The sequence below is a fragment of the Moschus berezovskii genome, chromosome 19 (assembly GCF_049115385.1).
Source record: "Moschus berezovskii isolate FMDL1 chromosome 19, NW_MosBer_1.0, whole genome shotgun sequence".
In the NCBI taxonomy this organism is placed as follows: domain Eukaryota; kingdom Metazoa; phylum Chordata; class Mammalia; order Artiodactyla; family Moschidae; genus Moschus; species Moschus berezovskii.
Window position 1 is genome coordinate 5417892 of NC_142478.1, and position 21214 is coordinate 5439105.

Genomic DNA, 21214 nt, shown 5'->3' on the forward strand with positions numbered 1-21214 from the left:
CCAGGGGAGGCGCTGCCTTGCAATGCACAGGATGCGAGTTGGATCCCTGTTGGCGAACTAAAATCCCACATGCCTCGGAGCAACCTCTGCGTCCTTGAGCCGCAGCGAAAGATCCTACACGACGTGATGAAGATCCTGCGTCCCGCCTCTGAGACCGACACGGCCGAGTAAATAAATACATTTCTAAATGTTAAAAAAAAAAAAAAAGGCTGAAGAATGGACAGGAAAATGGGTGCCGGCCAGAAGTCTGGGATGGTAAGTGAGTGAAACAGGTGAAGGGAGTCAGTGATTAGAAACTCCTGTCCGAAGATGCAGAAGTCGTGGGACTGGAATGCACAGCACGGTGACCGTAGACAGCGATGTATCACATGCTTGAAAGTGGCTGAGAGCGGCTCTTAAAGGTCTCATCACACATAAAACGTTGCAGCTATGTGAGGGGATGAGTGTTGGCTAAGCTTACAGTGGCTACACTTATTTCACGATGCACACATGCCTGAAACCACTGTATAGTGCACCTAAACGTAATTCTGTGAGTGTGCTTAGTCACCCAGTCACTTCCACTCTTCGGCACATTGGGGACTGTAGCCTGTCAGACAGGAGACCGTGAGATTCTTTAGGCAAAAATACTGGAGTGGGTAACCATTGCCTTCTCCAGGGGATCTTCCCGACCTGGGAACTGAACCCTGGTCTCCTGCAGTGCAGACGGATTCTTTACCATCTGAGCCAGCAGGGAAGCCCAAAATTAACACTATGTGCATGCTAAATCTCTTCAGTCGTGTCTGACTCTTTGCGGCCCCATGGACTGTAGCCCACCAGGCTCCTCTGTCCATGGGATTCTCCAGGCAAGAATGCTGGAGAGGGTTGCCATGCCCTCCTCTAGGGGATCTTCCCGACCCAGGGATCGAACATGAGTCTCTTATGACTAACCTGCTTTGCCAAGTCACTTTAGTCGTGTCCGACTCTGTGAGACCCCATAGACAGCAGCCCACCAGGCTCCCCCATCCCTGGGATTCTCCAGGCAAGAGTGGGTTGCCATTTCCTTCTCCAGCCTGCTTTAGTTCATGTCAATTGTATCTCAATAAATGGAGGGAGTCGGGAGGAAGAAGTGGAAGACTAAAAACTGGAAGGAGAAATAGCTATTGAGGAAACAAACTCAACAGTCATCCCATGAATATTATTACTTGATTAAAATAAGCCTTTACAGACAAGCACATTGAAGAGATCAGCAGAAATGTCTTGCTGGGGAAGCGTTCAGGAGAGGCGTTCTCCAGGATGTGGAACTTGATCTAGCCCTTTAGGGGTGGGCAGAGAGACAAGGGAAGAGATGGATTCTCACACAGGACAGTGTGAACAAAAGAAACAAGCCTGTGTATAAACTGAAGTGATAATTGAAATGAAAGTGGCTATTTCAGCAACCTGAGATCCAACCAGTCCATCCTAAAGGAGATCAGTCCTGAATATTCATTGGAAGGACTGATGCTGAAGCTCCAAAACTTTGGCCACCTGATGCAAAGACCTGACAGATTAAAAAGACCCTGATGCTGGGAAAGATTCAGGGCAGGAGAAGGGGACAACAGAGGATGAGGTGGTTGGATGGCATCACCCACTCAACGGACATGAGTTTGAGCAAACTCTGGGAGCTGGTGAAGGACAGGGAAGCCTGGTGTGCTGCAGTCCATGGGGTCACAAAGAGTCAGAAACGACTGAGCGACTGAACAAAAACAACAAATTCTTTTTAAATTTTTATTTATTTTTGGCTGCACTGGGTCTTTGCTGCTGTGAGGGCTCTCTCTAGTTGCAGCCAGCGGGGCTCCTCTCTAGCTGTGGTGTGCAGGCTTCTCACTGCGGGGGCTTCTCTTGTTGCAGAGCACAGGCTCCAGGGTCCACGGGCTTCCACAGTCGTGGCGTACGGGGCTCAGTTGACCCGTGGCATGTGAGATCCTAGTTTCCAGACCAGGGGTTGAACCTGTGTCCCCTGCATTGTTGGGCAGATTCCTAACTAGTAGACCACCAGGGAAGGTCCCCTGACCGTTTTTAAAATGGGAAAATTCAGATTTGTGGGGGGAGTTGGAAGTTTCATTTGATCACCATCTTAGGTGAGGGCGACTCCACTTTTTGGGTTGCTTGGAATCATTCTTGGTTTCACTTTTAAAAGTCACATTTCACAAACTTCTTTTAAAATCTGGTACCTAAAAAAAAATAAAATAAAATCTGGTATCTGATTATCTCCGAGTACCCTCCTGCTCACACCTGCTCCAAGTCAATATAACCTCTAAGCTAGATGACCAGCTCAGCTGAGACTTCACATGGGTTGTCTGCTCCTTGCCTTCAGATAGTCTACCCTCAACACTGCCGCCAGGAGGACCCCCCAAAATGCCCATCAGGTCAGGTCACTCTGCCGAAAGCCCTTCCTGACTCCCCATCTCTTTGCAAAGCAAAAGCCCTGACCTTGGCCCAGGAGGCCAGGCTCACTCTGCCCGACTCTTCAGCCTCTGAGCTCATCTTCCAAACTCTCTCTCTCTCTCTCACCACTCTGGCCTCCTGCAGGCATGCCCCTGCCCTGGCCCCGGCCCATACTCTGCCCCAAATGCTCTTCCCCCAGATAGTTGCCGAGTTAACTCTTTTAAAGGAGGCCTACCTTCACTCCCTACTGATCCATTCTTGCGTCCCACTACACCACCAACAATCACCTCCTCCTCCAAGTTGCACAGAAGAATTTCCTCCAGCCCTTTTCACAAATGCTTCTTAAATATTCTCATCTCACGACCAACTAGAGCTGACCCCCTTCCTTCCAACATTCTATGGTGGGACCCAGGTCAACGAATCCAAATACTTACAGTCAGTGGCTTTCATAGCAAAACGCTGACCATGACATATGTTGTAGCAGGATGTGCATGCCTGTGTGCTGAGTCACTCCAGTGGCGTCTGACCCTCTGCAACCCCATGGACTATAGCCCACCAGTCTCTTCTGTCCATGGGATTCTCCAGGCAAGAATTCTGGAGTGGGTTGCCATGCCATCCTCCAGGAGATCTTCCCCAGTCAAGGATCAAACCCGAGTCTTTTCTGTCTTCTGCATCAGCAGATGGATTCTTTACTGCTGAGCCACCAGGGAAGCCCTGTATCAAGATATAAAGAAATAAACATAGGAGAACATTCCTCAAGAGGGATTTCTAATATATAGACATGTCTTGACCTAAGAAGAATCCACTTATGTTGCTATAGACTTTAAATCTAGTTTTATAAACATGATTCACAACTTGACTTTTCAGGAAATGTAAACACCTATTATACTTAAACAGACTTGAATCATTCTTTTCTATTATAATCTTATATATTGCCTCTCCCAAACAAACATAATTACACCTTTAAAAGTTGTATAATAAGGTTCAAATTCCTTTGAGAATATACACTTCCTCCTTCAAACATTATTGTTTTCATTTCCTAAAGGTTTGAAATTAGCAAGATCAAACAAATCAGCCTAGAAATGTACAGTAAAAGGTTTAATTTCAGAGAAGAAAGCAACAATAAGGAAAGGAATCACTGGACTTGAGACCTACGGGACAGCTTCAGGCTGCAATGCCAGCTTGACTCCTCCACTTATTGTTAAAGAACCAGAGCCCTCGAGAGAGTGAGTAGAGATCACTCAGCTAGCTGACCACAAACTGGTTCTGGAAGCCAGGCCTCCCCAAGGTTGGCAGACAGTGTCGCTATTATACCAGACCAACCTGAAAATCAACTGGGGTAATTATGCAGCTAGCCAGATTTTATTAGCTAGCACTAGCTGTTACACTCGGGGAAAACCAAGCCATGCACCACGATGCCACAGCTCTTCCACGCACAATGAGATTTGAGAATATGCAGAAGCCACTGCTGTAGTTTGAGTAACTGATCTGGCAGTTCATCCACTAGTGGCATTAACTCATTTGTCACAAGTATTGACTCCCTGTACCTATGTGTGCGTTTATGACTATTAGGATCTAATGAGGAAGACCAGGATCAAAGAAGAGTGGGATGGGTTAGTCTTCAGGAGTGAAGACACAATGGCGACCTTGTCAGGTGAAATTATGGACTGGAATGGTATCACCATGGTAACCAAGCGGGGATTTTGAACTTCTGAGATCAACCAGCCTGCCTGCTTATCCCCAGGCTGTTCCCAATGCCAAGTTCCTGGTGACACTCTCTTCTCCCAGTTCCCACCCTTCAGTCCTCAAGAGTCACAAAAATAAAGAGAAGTTTTGGAGATATTTGTTCCATAATCTACAATTATTATGAACAAGAAATAAATTGACAGTAGCTCCGGGCATTCGTACAGGACAGCACAGGGCTGAAAATAGATGCTTATTCCTCACATTGCCATCTGGGCTAGGAGTTAATTTCCAGAGTAATTTCAGAGATTTTGCAACTGTTTATATACCATTTGAAACCCTAGACCTCCACTCCCAGGAGACCATCACGGTCAGACTGTTTATGTCTCTCACCAGTTGAACGAGAGTCACTTTATTATCTTAAATGTGAACCCCCCTCCATCTTGCCCTCCTTCCTGTCAACCACCCTTCACCAAGAGATTGGAAATGACATTAACAATCAGGGGACCTGGGGGCTTTCAGGATAAAGTCTATTTTCACTGAGGTATAGAGATTTCGTGGGCTTGTTCTATGTTTTCAGGAAAAAAAAAATTCTGAGACTCAAATATGTTTAGCAAACTTACTTGTGCTCACATCAAACTAAAGAAGGAAGCAAGGCATATTTCTCTTCTACAACTCACTGTCCTAGGGTCTTAGGTATTTGGAATGCAGACTCTGCCCTGTTGGCAAGAATTCGGAATCAATTTACAGTGTGTGATATGATAACACATGTTCTGGATCAGTGGCAGGGGAATGTTTGGAGCAGTAATTCTGTCTGTCTCCCCATTACCAGAAAGGCTTGCTAAACTCACAGCTGGAGAAGTGCCTAAAAAGAACTAGGCTCTTTGTGTGTGTGTGTGTGTGTGTGTATGTGTGTGTGCGCACGTGTGTATTTATAAAGGCAACACAAAACCCAGCCCCTAGGATAAATGCTAAATTAAGGCCATCAAGAATGAAATGGTACTTTCATCACAAGGATAAACTGGTGTCAAGTCAAGATGACTACCTTTCTCAGCTAGAAGTCCTGCTCTGTCCCTTCAGACAACTGGGCTTAATGCCACACGTGACGCTTAACAGCAGAAGGGAGAGAAAACAGCCTTAGAACAGTGTTGACAAGAAGAAAATCAAAAGAAAGGTTCATTTTTATAAGACACAGAAGGTGGGTGGGGTGGGGGGAGGTACAGAAGAGTCAAGCAACGGGAATTGAAACTTGATCTCTCTGAAGCATGAAGTAGAAGCGGAGTCTTGGCCTGGTGAACCAAACATTAAGGAAACATGTAAGTGCAAGTACGCAGCGAGCAGAATGTACCGGCCTCATCAACCACGTGATAAGCTTAGACAAGAAAGATCAAACGTTGTTCTGTGCAAAGAGGTAAGCTATTTACTCATTGTGATCAGCAGGAAGGACAATTTGTATAACATATCCCTACTTCCATATTTCTCTATTTCTGTCATCTGTAGCATTCTGTACCTTTTTATTTCCTTACACTTTACCCTACTTACTCCTCTCCAGATTTCCCTGAATGAATGAATGATGAATGGAGTGGTCATACAATTAAAATACTCAGAATAGAAACCTCATGGAGCCAATCATGGCTGATTTGCTGTTTTAGACTGTTTCTCTAATTCAATTGATTCATTCAAATAGGCTGGCTTAAAGATCACCAGAAATCTCTTGAAAAAGAGTCAAAGATACAAGCATACAATTTTGCCACTACTTGTTCAAAACTAGAACTGAAAGAATTTATAAAGCCACCTATCCATGTAGGATTAGAATTAAGAACACACCAGCTAACTTTGCAGCCTTTTTCATAGAGTGACTCCCTAGTCTCCAGAGAAAGTATTTATAAAGCCTTTCCCAGGTGGCACAAGGCTTCACCTGTATTGTTTTATCTAATCCTCTCGACCTGTTTCTTACCTTTGTTTTTTTAATATAAATGTATTTATTTTAATTGGAGGCTTGCTTCTTACCTTTTTCAGTTACCACCTGGGCTTCTTTTTCAGAGGTGATCTCAAGTGTTAGGCCTTAATAATTGAGCAACATCTTCCCAGAGCCCCGTCTTCATTACGTCAACTTCCTTTGACAGCTAGAAAGGCTGTCTTAGCCATTTCCTGTTCAGAGCCCTGCCTGTTCTAAGCCACTGACCTGCACACTGGCTTCCGACTTCAGGGCTGCCTTTCATTAGCCACTCACTGGAGGGGCAGAGAGAGGACTGACCACCGAGTCCCTTGCCCACTGAGGTTATAATCCACCCCCTCACCCACCTCCTCTTCTGCAGTCTTCCAATTGTTTATGACTATGACCTCCTGGGCTTCCCTGATAGCTCAGTTAGTAAAGAATCTGCCTGCAGTTCAAGACACCCCGGTTCAAGTCCTGGGTCGGGAAGATCCGGATAGGCTACCCACTCCATATTCTTGGGCTTCTCTTGTGGCTCAGCCGGTAAAGAATCCACCTGCAATGTGGGAGACCTGGGTTTGATCCCTGGGTTGGGAAGATCCCCTGGAGATGTGAAAGGCTATCCACCCCAGTATTCTGGCCTGGAGAATTCCATGGACTGTATAGTCCATGGGGTCACAAAGAGTTGGACACAACTGAGTGACTTTCACTTCACTTCACGATCTCCTGAGTTTTCAGGTCTTGGTTTGTGTTTATTTTTTAAACATTTATTTATGTATTTGGCTGTGCTGGGTCTTAGCTGAGGCATATGAACTCTTAGTTGCAGCGTGTGGGATCTAGTTCCCTGACCAGAGATAGATCCTGGGCCCCTGCATTGGAACATGGAGTCCTACCCACTGGACCACCAGAGAAGTCCCATGGATTGTGTTTAAATCCACATGCCTTGTCATTGTTGATCCTGGCACTCACACCCTTCCAAGTGGAGTTGCAGGTCCCTTCCCGTTTCACAAGCCCCACGTTCTGCCCAAATGAAACACCATTCTCTACCCTCTCCCGGCTTTATTGCCAGAAGTCCCTTTTGCTCCAACTATACGGTGCACTTTTTCTTTGTAAAATTATTTTATATATTGTCATTGTACTGAGTAGCTTTTCACAGAATCTTTCATAGTTATCTTTGCCATTTCCAAGTTAGTGGATTTATTTTGGGTATTTCCAATTTGGAGCTATTTACAAATAACATGGCCATAAATATCTCGTAAAATATCTTTCATTTAAAATTAGTTCTTCAAAACAGGCTTCCAAGAATATTACTATGTCAAATGGTACAGTCATTTTTACAGCTCTTGTCCTGTATTCAGGTTACCCTCAAGAAGAAGTATCCAGTTTGTCTTACCCTCGGCACTGTTAAGAGTGGGCTTCTTTGAATTCCTCCCAACACTGGGTTTTATAATAATTTGCTTTGTGCTGTCATTAATTTAACCATCATGAAATGCCACTATGGAGTTATTGCAATTCTAAGTGAGGCTGACCTATCAATAAAAAAGTGTCAAGACTGAAATGTAAAGCAAAATAATAATTTAACAGAGAGTAAAAATAACTTCCAAGGGGAGTGGAAGCAGGTCACATTTTCAAATTTACCAGGCCGACTCAGAAGAATTTGCCTACACACTGGCAGGGAGAAACTGTTTATCCAAAATTGCTACTACCACTCTGGTCTAGAGTCTTCTCTCCTCACAGGTGACTGCCAAAGTCTCCGAACAAATTCACCAACCTTCTCCCAGTCCTTTACCCACAGCTCTGGTTTATGGCTCAGTTGGTAAAGAATCTGCCTGCAAGGCAGGAGACCTGGGTTGTATTCCTGGGTTGGGTAGATTCCCTGGAGAAGGGAATGGCTACCCACTCCAGTATTCTTGCCTGGAGAATCCTATGGACAGAGAAGCCTGGAGGGCTACAGTCCATGGGGTCGCAAAGAGTCGGACACGACTTAGGCACCAGCCACCACCACCACTTTAAAGAGCTCACAGAGGAAATAGGGCGGGGGAAGCGTCAGGGGCATAGCCTGCCGACCCAGCTTTCTCCTGCATCTTGCGCTTCTCACCACTTTCTGAGGATCCAGATGCCTCGGAAGAGCTGCCGGCTGATGTCGGAGGCTCTCCCTCCAGCCCTTCAGCTGCAGGAGCCACAGCCACTGTCAAGGCTCACCCACCACTGTGTGTGATTCTGCCCTTGGCCTCTCGCTGCCCTGGAAGAGCTGCGCCCCAGTTCAGGATGCTCCTGCTCTCACCACAAGCTATTGTTGGCAGGTTGTGTTCCCTGCCTTTTGTCTGCCTGCTGCTTGCTTTCTAGGGATTGCTCTCCCGCGCTGCTGGCGGTCGGGGGATGCTGAGAACGGCCAGGTGCAGGGAACTGATTTTGTGCCAGTGAAGACCCTCCCTGGTTGCGTGTCTGCAGTCCCTTTCCCTGGGGGGGGGGGGGGTGTGTGTGGCTCTGCATTTAGCAGGATGTGGAGTCCTTGCGCACCCTGAGTGGGCACTGTTTGATAATCCAGATCGGATCTCAATGGAGATGTTCCTTTCCCAGTGGGTGGGTAGTTCTATTTCTCAGTTGAAGGAAAAATAAATAAGTCCTATATTGCCTTGGGTGCCTGGGAATTGAAACACGAGTCACAATAAAATAACTGAAGTGGGGCCCTTTCACAACATGAGGGCACTCGGTTCACAATGGCACTAATGTGGACTGGAAGAAGCATCTTTGAGGCCATCACCTGAGCAACTCTCCTGCTGTGATCCTACCACGCTTCCACCCGACCTCCTTCAAGCTCCCCTCTTGTTTTTCTTAACACAGGAAATGACGACAACCAACCAACATGTGCCAGGCACTCTTCTACAGACATACATAGGAGCTCAGTTTTCTGCTGCAACTTACGAGGTAGACGATTATCTCCATTTCACAGGTGAGAAACTGAGGTGCAGAGAAGCGAGGTAACTCGCCTGGACTCCCTAGCTGGGACCCTGTGCTCTGCTGGCTGTGCTCTTAGCCCGTGGCCCAAGCCTGGCAGTCCAGGTCTGAAGCTGCAGAAAGAAGAGTCCCCCTTATTTCAGAACCATAACATCTGGCTCCCTGCTGCTGACCTGGCAGTTTTTTATTTGAATTTGATGTGCCAAACTTAACATGATTATAATCTGAAAGCACGCAGATTCAGGAAGCTGTGAAGTTGCTTTACTCAGTGGATTTTGGAATAGTAAGAAATGATGAATTAAAAAAAAAAAAAGCAGACTTCCTGCTCTCAAGTCATCAAGTCTGGACAGAAAATCATTCACATTCTTTATATAACATGTGAAGGACATTAGAGGTCATATTTTATGGCTTCATTTAAAGTCAAGAAAAAAAGCTCAGGGATCTGAAGTGCCTTATTCAAGGTCATGAAACACATTTTCCAGAATTGCAGTTAGATTGTTTAGATGGGTAAGTCAGCTAAGTGTTGCTGAAATGCTACTGTTAGGATGCTATCTAGTCAAGGAACTCGATTGATGGCATTAGTTCAGGGAGTTCCTACAGCAACATGGGTTCATATGACTTAATTCATATCCTATGTTAAGATTACCTCACAAGACAGATCCATTTTCAACACTAAGCATGCCATTCTTTCTGGAACCATGATACATTCAACATCCAGAAATTGGTTGCACAGTATCAACATCCTCTTAGAGGCAATGTGTTAGTCTACTTGGTGCCATTATGGCCTTTAATCAGTGTTTCCGATTCCCGTGTGCTTTGCATACACTTCTGATGGTTACCATTCCGTCACTGCCCATTCACACGAGGATAAAGGCAGTTTTTCTCTGATAGTGAAAAATGTGGTTTCCAGATCAGCCTAGGTTTGCACCTTACTGCTTTGTGACCTTGGGCTAGTTAAGTTCAGTCGCTCAGTTGTGTCCAACTCTTTGCCACCCCATGGACTGCAGCAGGACAGGCCTCCCTGTCCAGCACCAACTACCAGAGTTTGCTCAAACTCATGTCCATTGAGTCGCTGATGCCATCCAACCATCTCATCCTCTGTCGTCCCCTTCTCCTCCTGCCTTCAATCTTTCCCAGCATCAGGGTCTTTTCCAATGAGTCAGTTCTTTGCTAGTTTCACCTCACCTATCTGTGCCTCAATTCTCCATCGGTAAAATAGGGATAATAATAGTACCTATACGGGGTGCTGGAGAAGACTCTTCAGAGTCCCTTGGACTGCAAGGAGATCCACCCAGTCCATTCTAAAGGAGATCAATCCTGGGTGTTCATTGGAAGGACTGATGCTAAAGCTGAAACTGCAATACTTTGGCCACCTCATGCGAAGAGTTGACTCACTGGGAAAGACTCTGATGCTGGGAGGGATTGGGGGGGAGGAGAAGGGGATGACAGAGAATGAGATGGCTGGATGGCATCACCAACTGGATGGACATGAGTTTGGGTGAACTCCAGGAGTTGGTGATGGACAGGGAGGCCTGGCATGCTGTGATTCATGGGGTCGCAAAGAGTCGGACACGACTGAACGACTGAACTGAACTGAACTGAACTGATACCCCATAGGGTTGATGGCAGGATTAAGTGAAAAGACTTATTAAAAGCAACACTTTTAGGATAGGGCTTGCCATAAGCGCCATATGAAGGTAAGGTTATCATTATTTCTAGAAGAGGAAGCTGAATTATAATGGAATCACTTCAGACTGTCAAATGGAGCTGAAAAAGTACTGACTATTTCTGCTTCCCAGATGAAGGTTGGGCCTTGTTTTATTAAAGCTTAAGTCAGACCTTTAAAAAATAGTTTTTCCAAGATCATCTTCTAAGAAATTGACTCAATTTATAGAATTGGAATTCTTGCCAACCTTTTAAATGAAATCTCGATCTATATCTTTTCCAATAACAAATAAGAAAGAAAGGAAAACAAAAATAAATTCTATTCTTTGTTCTACATTTTGAATTCCCAAATAGAACATTTTAATAGCACGTATAAACAAATAAGTTAACGCAGTCACTATTTTAGAGGTTTACACAAATAACCTTCTCAAATAGACTGTAAGCTAGTATGTACAAAGGTCAGTAAAAGGACAAGATCATTAAGTCCAAAAGTGTTGCAGCTCAAGAGAAAAATGAGAGATTTTTACTGAATTTCATTTTGACCTTAATTTATCACCTGGCAGGTGTATAGATGGGGTATGCTTCGTAGCTATACATGCAATAGTAACTCATTCTTAATCACTATAGCTGGGCCTTCATAGACTTTTCTAAACCTTCCTACAAGTATCCTAAAATAAGTAGAATTAAAACATGGGTGGGGGGGTGGGGTGGGGCGGCATGGAATGGAAGTTTCCAAGTGAGTTCTCCTTTATCTTTGGAGACTGTGTGACGCAGTAGAACTGGAGTCCAACTTTAACTCCAGAGAAACAATTCACAGTCAGTTTCAGTTTGCAGCACGTGAAATCAGGACAAGAAGGCGAATCCCACCGCAGTTTTGCAAGGTTTGTGTAAGACATGCATACGACGTGAGTGCCCACCGACAGTTCTCTCTTCTCTTTTATATTTTTAAAGATTTACTTACTTTTTGGCCATGCTGGGTCTTTGCTGCTGTGTGTGGGTTTTCTCCAGCTGCCGTGAGTGGGGGCCACTCTCTAGTTTCCGAGCGCAGGCTTCTCACTGTGGCGGCTTCTCGTGCTGAGGAGTGCGGACTCGAGGCTCACGGGCTTCCGCAGTTGCAGTATGGCAGTTCTGTAGTTGTGACTCGCAGGCTCAGCTGCCTGGCGGCATGTGGGATCTTCCTAGACCAGCGATTGAACCGGTGTCCCCTGCATTGCAAGGTTGATTCTTAACCACTGGACTATCAGGGAAGCCCCTCCTCTCTCTTTAGACATAGAAATAATGTTTTGTGCTGGAGAGGGTGTGCAAAATGGGAACCCTCCTACAGTGGTGGGAATGTAAGTTAGTGTGGCCACTGTGGAAAACAGTATGGAGGTTCCTCAAAAAACTAAAGATAGAGTTGATATATGATCCAGCAACCCCACTCCTGGGCATAGATCCAGACAAAACTATAATTATAAAAGATACATGTACCCCTACATTCATAGCAGCACTATTCACAATAGCCAAGATATGGAAACAACCAAAATGTCCATTGACAAATGAATGGATAAAGATGTGGTACATATATATAACAGAATAATACACGACAGTGAAAAAGAATGAAATAATGCTATTTGCAGCAACATGATGGACCTAGAGATTATCATACTAAGTGAAGTAAGTCAGACAGAGAAAGACAAATACATTATGTTATCACTTATATGCGGAATCTAAAGTGGAAGTGTTAGTTGCTCAGTTGTGTCAGACTCTTGGTGAACACATGGACTGTGGCCTGCCAGGCTCCTCTGTCTGTGGGATTCTCCAGGCAAGGATACTGGAGTAGGTAGCCATTCCCTTCTCCAGGGGATCTTCCCAACCCAGGGGTCCAACCTGGGTCTCCTGCATTGTCGGTGGATTCTTTATCATCTGAGCCACATGACACAAATGAACTCAACTACAAAACAGAAACAGACTCACAGACATACAGAACAGACTGGGTTTTGCCAAAGGGCTGGTGAGGGGAGGATGGAGTGGGAGTTCGGGATTAGCAGACGCAAACTATGATATATACTTTGGCCACCTCATGCGACGAATTGACTCACTGGAAAAGACTCTGATGCTGGGAAAGGTTGGGGGCGGGAGGAGAAGGGGACGACTGAGGATGAGATGGCTGGATGGCATCACCGACTCTGTGGACTTGAGTCTGAGTGAACTCCGGGAGTTGGTGATGGACAGGGAGGCCTGGCGTGCTGTGATTCATGGGGTTGCGGAGAGTTGGACACGACTGAGCGACTGAACTGAACTGAACTAAACTATTATATATAGGATGGATAAAAAACAAAGTCCTACTATACAGCATAGGAACTATATTCAATATCCTGTGATAAACCATGATAGAAAAGAATATGAAAAAGGAAGTTTATATATATATACACACATATATATATACACACATATATATATACACACATATATGTTTCTGAGTCACTTTGATGTACAGCAGAAATGAACACAACATTGTAGATCAACTACACTTCAATAAAAAAAAGATTTCGATTAGAAAAAGCTGCCTCTTCCAGGAGGATGGAGGATGCAGTGTCCTGGGCCTGTGGTTCAGGCTGTCCGTGCCCCTGCAGAATCAGAAGGCAGCTCCTCTCACTGCAGGCACCCTGCAGCCAGGGCCTGGCTTGGTGCATCCAAGCTGGAGAATAGTCCCCGGGCTCCCCAGACATGAGCATGCACAGCAGCCTTGCGTCTGTGATGAGGAGGAGCCAGACGTGTGCTTGAAAGGACAGAGGGATTTCTGAGAAGAGAACACAGCAAGCACAAAGGCCCTGGGATGGGGATCAAGACTGGTGAGCTCGGAGGACACACAGTCCCCAGGCTGAAGAGCAGTTATCAAAGGGAAGCCTGTGGAATATGAAAGGCAAGCAAGGCCAGACTACTCAGTTCCTTGCAGGATGAGGACAGGAGTTTAGATTTTATCCTAATTATATGGGAAACCCGGAGAAGGCAATGGCAAGCCACTCCAGTACTCTTGCCTAGAAAATCCCATGGATGGAGGAGCCTGGTGGGCTGAAGTCCATGGGGTCGCTAAGGGTCGGATGCGACTGAGCGACTTCACTTTCACTTTTCACTTTCACACATTGGAGAAGGAAATGGCAACCCACTCCAGTGTTCTTGCCTGGAGAATCTCAGGGATGGGAGAGCCTTGTGGGCTTCCGTCTATGGGGTCACACAGAGTCGGACACGACTGAAGTGACTTAGCAGCAGCAGCAGCAGCAGCAGCAGCAGCAGCAGCATATGGGAAACCACCAAAGGGTTTTATAGATGATACGAAATTTGTTACAAGGATTATTTTGGCCACAGTACAGCTGAGATATGTCATGAGCGTGGAAGCAGAGGGATCAGGAGAAGGTAACCGCAGGTGTCTTCATGAGCGACTGGGTGCTGATGTCCTGATTCAGACATCAGGCTAGTGGCTGAGGAATAAAGGAGAGGGGAGCGCCTCAGGACTTGCTCAGAGTTAGAGGCTATAAAGGAAAGTGGAATTAAATAGACTGCTTGCATACAGTCCATGGGGTTGCAGAGAGTTGGACACCACTGAGCAACTTTCAGTTTCATTTTCACCTTGCATATTACAGCCATAAAGAGGAACAAACCTGGGTCATTTGTAGAGAAGTGGATGGACCTGCTGCTGCTGCTGCTAAGTTGCTTCAGTCGTGTCCGACTCTGTGCGACCCCACGGATGGCAGCCCACCAGGCTCTCCCGTCCCTGGAATTCTCCAGGCAAGAACACTGGAGTGGGTTGCCATTTCCTTCTCCAATGCATGAAAGTGAAAAGTGAAAGTGAAGTTACTCAGTCGTGTCCGACTCTTAGCGACCCCACGGACTGCAGCCTACCAGGCTCCTCCGTCCCTGGGATTTTCCAGGCAAGAGTACTGGAGTGGGGTGCCATTGCTTTCTCCGGTGCATGGACCTAGAGTCTGTCATATGGAGTGAAGTAAATCAGAAAGAGAAAAACAAATATCACATATTAACACACACATGAAATCGAGAAAAATGGTAGTGATGAAGCTACTTGCAGGGCAGGAGCAGAGATGCAGACACAGAGCATGGACATGTGGACCCGGTGGGAGAAGGGGTTGTGGAATGAACTGGGAGATTAGGATTGGCGTATATATGCTGCTGCTGCTAAGTCACTTCAGTCGTGTCCGACTCTGTGTGACCCCATAGACGGAAGCCCACTAGGCTCCCCCGTCCCTGGGATTCTCCAGGCAAGAACACTGGAGTGGGTTGCCATTTCCTTCTCCAATGTGTGAAAGTGAAAAGTGAAAGTGAAATCGCTCAGTCATGTCCGACCCTTAGCAACCCCATGGACTGCAGCCTACCAGGCTCCTCCATCCATGGGATTTTCTAGGCAAGAGTACTGGAGTGGCTTGCCATTGCCTTCTCCGGTATATACGCTGCTGCTGCTAAGTCACTTCAGTCGTGTCCGACTCTGTGTGACCCCATAGACGGAAGCCCACCAGGCATCCCCGTCCCTGGGATTCTCCAGTCAAGAACGCTGGAGTGGGTTGCCATTTCCTTCTCCAATGTGTGAAAGTGAAAAGTGAAAGTGAAGTCGTGTCCGACCCTTAGCAACCCCATGGACTGCAGCCTACCAGGCTCCTCCATCCATGGGATTTTCCAGGCAAGAGTACTGGGGTGGCTTGCCATTACGCTACCATGTGTAAAACAGATAACGGTAAGAACCTGTTGTACAGCACAGGGAGCTCAGCTCAATGCTCGGTGATGACCTAGGGGCAGGGAAGACGGGGCAGGGGAGTGGGAGAGAGGCCCAAGAGGGAGGGATATATATACGCATACAGCTGATTCACTTTGCTGTACAGCAGAGACGAAGACATCACTGTACAACTATACAATTTAAAATACAATTTAGCAACTATACAATTTAAAAAAGAATGACTAATTAAAAAAAAAGACTCCTTGGCTTTGGGCTTCAGCAACTGGCTAGACGGCTTCCCTGATGGCTCACCAGGTAAAAAAAATCTGCCTACAATGCAGGAGATACAGGAGACTCAGATTTGATCCCTGGGTCGGGAAGATCCCCCGGAAGGAGGAAATGGCAACCCACTCCAGTACTTTTACCTGGGAAATCCTGTGGACAGAGGAGCCTGGCAGGCTACTGTCTGCTAAGCTGCTAAGTCACTTCAGTCGTGTCCGACTCTGTGCGACCCCATAGACGGCAGCCCACCAGGCTCCCCCGTCCCTGGGATTCTCCAGGCAAGAACACTGGAGTGGGTTGCCATTTCCTTTTCCAATGTGTAAAAGTGAAAGTGAAGTCGCTCAGTCATGTCTGACTTGTAGCAACCCCATGGACTGCAGCCTACCAGGCTCCTCCGTGCATGGGATTTTCTAGGCAAGAGTAGGGGTCACAAATAGTCAGACACGCATGCACAGGTAGATGGCGCTGCCATGGGTGGGAGGTTAAGAAGAGTAGGGATGTAACAGGTTTGGATGGGTGCAATCAAGTGTTTGGACATGTTCAGTTTGAGACACTTATTAGCCATTCAAATGGATATGGCAAGCAGGCAGTTAGATATGTAAGTGTGGAACCTTAGGTTTAGGCTAAAATTTTAAACTTGAGACTTTTAGCTTATAAATAATATTTAAAGACCTGGGGCTGGATCTAGAGAGAGAGAAAGAATACAGGACCAAGACCTGCGTCCTCTTACTTTCAAAGGCTGGGCTTAGGAGGTAATGGCTGCAAAGTAGATTGAGGAGGTGAGGACAGCCTCCTGGATGGCACAGAGCTGTTTGCCACGTGTGCTGGGTGTGTTGTTCCCACAGACTTACAGGGACGGCCCTGTGGGGAACAGGCTGTTCTCTGGAGAATAAACTAGTTTACTAAGTAATAAACACTGTTTCTCTGCAGCTATCAATCAGTATTTATTTTTGTTGCTTTTATTTATTTTGCTAATTTAGTTGATATAAAATGATATGATAGTTCTTTTAATTTGCACTTGTAAAACAAACCACGTATTACTTTGCTGTTTCCTCTTGTTATATGACCATTGTGTTAATATCTTTGAGACTGGTTCTTGTAAATGATTATGGTTCACTTCCATTTTTGTATTGATTTTTTCTTTCCTTGGGATTGTTTTTGACTGGAAGTATCAGAAAACTTGACTACAATAAGAAGGGGTTATTTCTGCTTACAAACAAGACGTTGAAAGGTAGACAATCCAGCAATTTTAGAAATCCTCTAGGATCAACACTTCACCTTTCCAATGCACCATCCTCAGCAGGGGTTTGCTTCCTCAGGCTTATCTGAAGGCTGCCAAACCTCAGGGCATCACATCTATATTCCAGCAGAAAGAAGAACACAGAGCAAAACTCTTATACTAGCTGAGTCTATTCCTCTTCATCAGGAAAACAATAACTTACCTTGAAGCCATGCCAGTAGAAGTCTGCTTACATCACATTGACCATAAATTGGCCAAATAGCCATGCCAAGTTGCAAAGGAGGCTGGGAAGGTGACTACTTTTTTTTATTCATGTCTCATTCATTTAATCATAACTAAACATGTGACGACAGAGAATGAGATGGCTGGATGGCATCACCGACTCTGTGGACATGAGTTTGAGTGAACTCTGGGAGTTGGTGATGGACAGGGAGGCCTGGCATGCTGTGATTCATGGGGTCGCAAAGAGTCGGACACGACTGAGTGACTGAACTGAACTGAATTGAACTGAAACATGTAGTAGGACCACACTCAAGGCATCTTGTGTAAATCACATTCTAGCTTCTCTTTAAAATTTTTTAATTTTATTGGAAGCTATCTAATGTAAAATTTAATCAGTTAATTTTTATACTGTAAAATGTACCTTTTTTATTGCATGGTTTTATGAATAAAAAAAAACAGAAAAGATGAGTTTTTAACTGTGGCTACTGCTGCTCCTGCCAAATTGCCTTATGTTCCAACAGTGGGAAAGGACAGTTATTCAACAAAATGTGTAGTTGGAAAAAGGTGTGAATACTTAATTGATGCTTCCTGAGATGAGGCAAGGGCTTCCTTTGAGGCTCAGCTGGTAAAGAATCTGCCTGCAATGTGGGAGACCTGGGTTCAATCCCTGGGTTGGGAAGATCTCCTGGAGAAGCTAAAGGCTATCCACTCCAGTATTCTGGCCTGGACAATGCCAGAGATGAGATAAAGTGGAATAAAGAGTGAGAAGGGTCCTCTTGAGTCACGGGAGCAGTCTGCATCTCAAGAACTCTTGACTAAAATCCCTAGGTTTCTGCTGAGCTCAAGAACCACCTCTTCTGTGCCTTTCCTCCCAGGCAAGGGAGAGGCTTGCGTCCCAGCAGTGACTGTAGTGATGATCTGATAGGAGACTCAGTTTTGTTGTCTCCACTGGGGTGAGGCCATGAATGTAAATGAATAGATGAACTGGAAAACAGCTGTTACATGTACATTTTCATTAATCATTCCCATTTCCAGCATGTCTGAGTGATGAGATGACAGTGAATGGCAATGAATAGGTCATGCAAGTAACTGAACATCAGTATCAAACTTAGCATATGCACGAAAGTCTGACACATCCCCACAGTGTGAGCATATGGTAATACCACTACTATCATTCAGTAAGCCCATCTACTGGACACTTACCCTACAGCATCTCACTTAATCTTCACAACCACCTTGTAACCTGGTGTGTTGAATCTTCTCTGGATTAGAGATAAATGATTTGGGCTTGACCCTTCCCCATCAATTTTCTGTAGGATATGATGAGATATAGCTCTTATTTATAAACTTGCTTGGTTTTCATCTATACTTGTTAAAAGAAAAAGAACAAGGGTAAAGTAAGTCAAAAGCACGGTCAATATCTTGCATGTTTAAAGGAAAGGTAGATTTAGTTGCTCTTAGATGTGGTTTTAAAAAAACATACAGATCTAATTTAAAACTGACATACTGTGGTAAATCGTCTCTTTTTTTACCTCCTATGTCTCTTCCATGCTTTAATCTTCTGTATATAATTTGCATATCAAGTTAATCATGTTGACATTAATTTTTTTCAGTTAACATTATTTCATACATACTTCCCCATAACTCTGCCACTGTAACGTGGATATTTCTCATCTTTTCTGGGCTTCAGTTTCTTCTGTAAAATGAGGCAGTTAGGCTATTATTTAATAGCAAAGTTTTTCTAGCTCTAATGGAATACCTATTATCACAGGGGAATAATAGAAATATAGCATGAATGACACAGGAGTCTTTTCTGGAGAAGTTTACTTCAAAACAGGGATGCTACTTAATGGGCCATAACTTTCCTGTTGTTCGTGAGTCAGCATGAAAAATACCTCCAGAGAAGGCTAAGTAGGTCAGATTTATCTAAGAAGACAGCTGTGTAATCCTGTATCCCTCTCCAACCCCATGGCACTGCAGACGTTCTTCTGGCTTTTGAACAACAGTCAAATAGCATTACCAACTCTGTAAAGTCCTCAAGACCACAACTTGAAAAATTAAGCTGACCTTTAAAAAGCTTCAGTAGAAATACAAAATAGAGCTGTATTTATATACCGTCTATCTGTTAAGCCATTTTCATTGATTCTATGGTATTGGCTGGTGTGAAAAAGTTTTAGCAAAAAGTAAAACAGTTTAAAAATTAGTAAAAAAAAGTTTTTGCCTGTGACTGTTTATTAAACTATTTAATAAAACCTGTTAGGTTGCCGATGTTTGCTTGCTTTTCTAAGCAGTATGGTCAGAAGACATATTAATACACATTGTAGGGACTTGCCTGGCAGTCCAGTGGTTAAGATATAATTTTCCAATGTAGGGGGTGGAAGTCTGATCCCTGGTCAGGTAGATCCCACACGCTTCTTGGCCAAAAACCCAAAAAAACATAAAACAGAAGCAATACTGTAACAAATTCAAAAAAGGCTTTAAAAATGATTTACTTCAAAAAATCTTAGAAAAAATACATATTGTAAATAAACAGGTCAATGAGGGAACTTTCATGTAAAAGTATACTTCAAAGGTGCAGTTACTACCTAAGTGGACTAGGCAAGTATTCTTGTCTTAAGAGGCCTCCTTAACACAGAAGATAGACCTTCAGAGCCAAAGGGGCAAAAGCAAACCTGGAGAAGTTAAATGAAGAGAAAAAAGGGACATGCTGGTTTGGGCCTGGAGGTTATTGCTAAGGAAAGGTAGATGCTGGCAGGCAACGTGGGGAAAAGGCAAGGGTTGGGAGAATACCAGTGAGTAGATAATGCAACATGTTTTCTTTTTCACATGGAGGTTTTATATTTATGCTAATCTTCTTGAATGTTAAGTTCTGGCCAAGCAATTAGGCTATTTAACCTTGTTTAGAGTTATGCCCAGACAGTGTTAGGCTGCGTTCACAGTACTGTATTATGTCCTTGGGAAAGAGAGGATCCATAATTGATTTAGTTCCTCTCCGCATCTGTCCTGCTATTTGACCACTGCTTTGCCATTGTCTAGACTCTAAGGCACCAGAAGCAATTAAACAGAGGATCAATGTAAGCAGACAAGTGTGCCCCGGTCACTTCCCCTCTTTATATTGCTCTTATTTTCTGAATTTCATACAATCTACTCTACAAGCAGCAAATTAACTAAAAATATCTTAAGACTGCCAATACTTCCAGCTTGTGTAAATGGATTCCTGAATAAACCCTTGCCTTTGATCCCGTCGGCACGGCATTAACTTAAAAGAGATCTCCGATCTTACGTGTACTTTTTGGTTCTAGGCATCAAAAAATGGAGCCAGAAAACACATTTCCGAGTGTCACTTAAATTTCCGCGGGAATGTTAGAGACAGGCAACTGACCATGTCCCAGACCGCAGCCAGATTTCAGAAGAGGCTGGCTAAATTTTGCAATAGGAATCCGAAGAGGAGTGTGTGCAGGGTCTTGGAAACTGTAAACCCTCTCCGAAGAGGCTTCCCCACCTGTCACAACTGGACGGTCTCCACGGAGGGTGCCGGGCGCGCCACCGCCACGCGGCGCTGAGGTCAGCCTCTCGGGTCTTGGGGACGCTCTTCTTCTGCTAAATTACAGACTTCGCAGCCACCGGATACCCTCGCTGCAGACTGGCAGTACCCATGTGGCTGCACTCGCCTTTCCGGACAACCAGTGCATTATTTCCACCAATATCCTGCCCAGGGCCTCCCGCGGGGCGACTCCTCATCCCACCACCCACCACCACCAGCGTCCCCGTGGGTCATAACGCGATCGTGGCGCGCGTGCCCAAACCAAGCGAAAACCACCCCAAAGTTCCTGGCGACAGTGGCCAGGGAGCCCTCCCGCCGGCTCCCAGCGCCCCCGTCACGGTCGCGGAAAATGCCCTGAGCCCCCGCCTCCGGGCGGCCCCCGCCTCCGGGCCTCGGGCCGGGCCCGCGGCCGTGCGCTCCGCGCGGGGCGGGGCGGCGGCCGCGGCGTTCGCATTGTCCGCGTTCCCCGCGCCCCTCGGCGTTCCGGCCCTCCCTATCTGCGGCGCACACGCGCGGAGCGAGCGGCGCGCCCGAGGCGGGCCGGCGGCGGCGGCTGCGGCGGGGCGGGGGCGGCGC

The 21214-nt window shown here is 45.6% G+C and overlaps 1 long non-coding RNA gene across 4 annotated transcripts; it reads right to left on the reverse strand.

Moving 5' to 3' along the window:
* Positions 1–1735: 1735 nt before the first annotated feature.
* LOC129542823 (uncharacterized) lies at positions 1736–21207 on the reverse strand. 4 transcript variants are annotated; one of them, XR_016035296.1, is made up of 7 exons: positions 20597–21207; positions 18298–18457; positions 16911–16988; positions 11607–11850; positions 8948–9093; positions 2838–3117; positions 1736–2189 (listed from the first exon to the last, which is right to left on the reverse strand). It is a non-coding gene; the product is annotated as an uncharacterized LOC129542823 (long non-coding RNA). The 4 variants fall into 4 exon arrangements; XR_016035297.1 differs by lacking the exon at positions 8948–9093 and having other exon boundaries at positions 18298–18404; XR_008683164.2 differs by lacking the exon at positions 8948–9093.
* Positions 21208–21214: the final 7 nt, after the last annotated feature.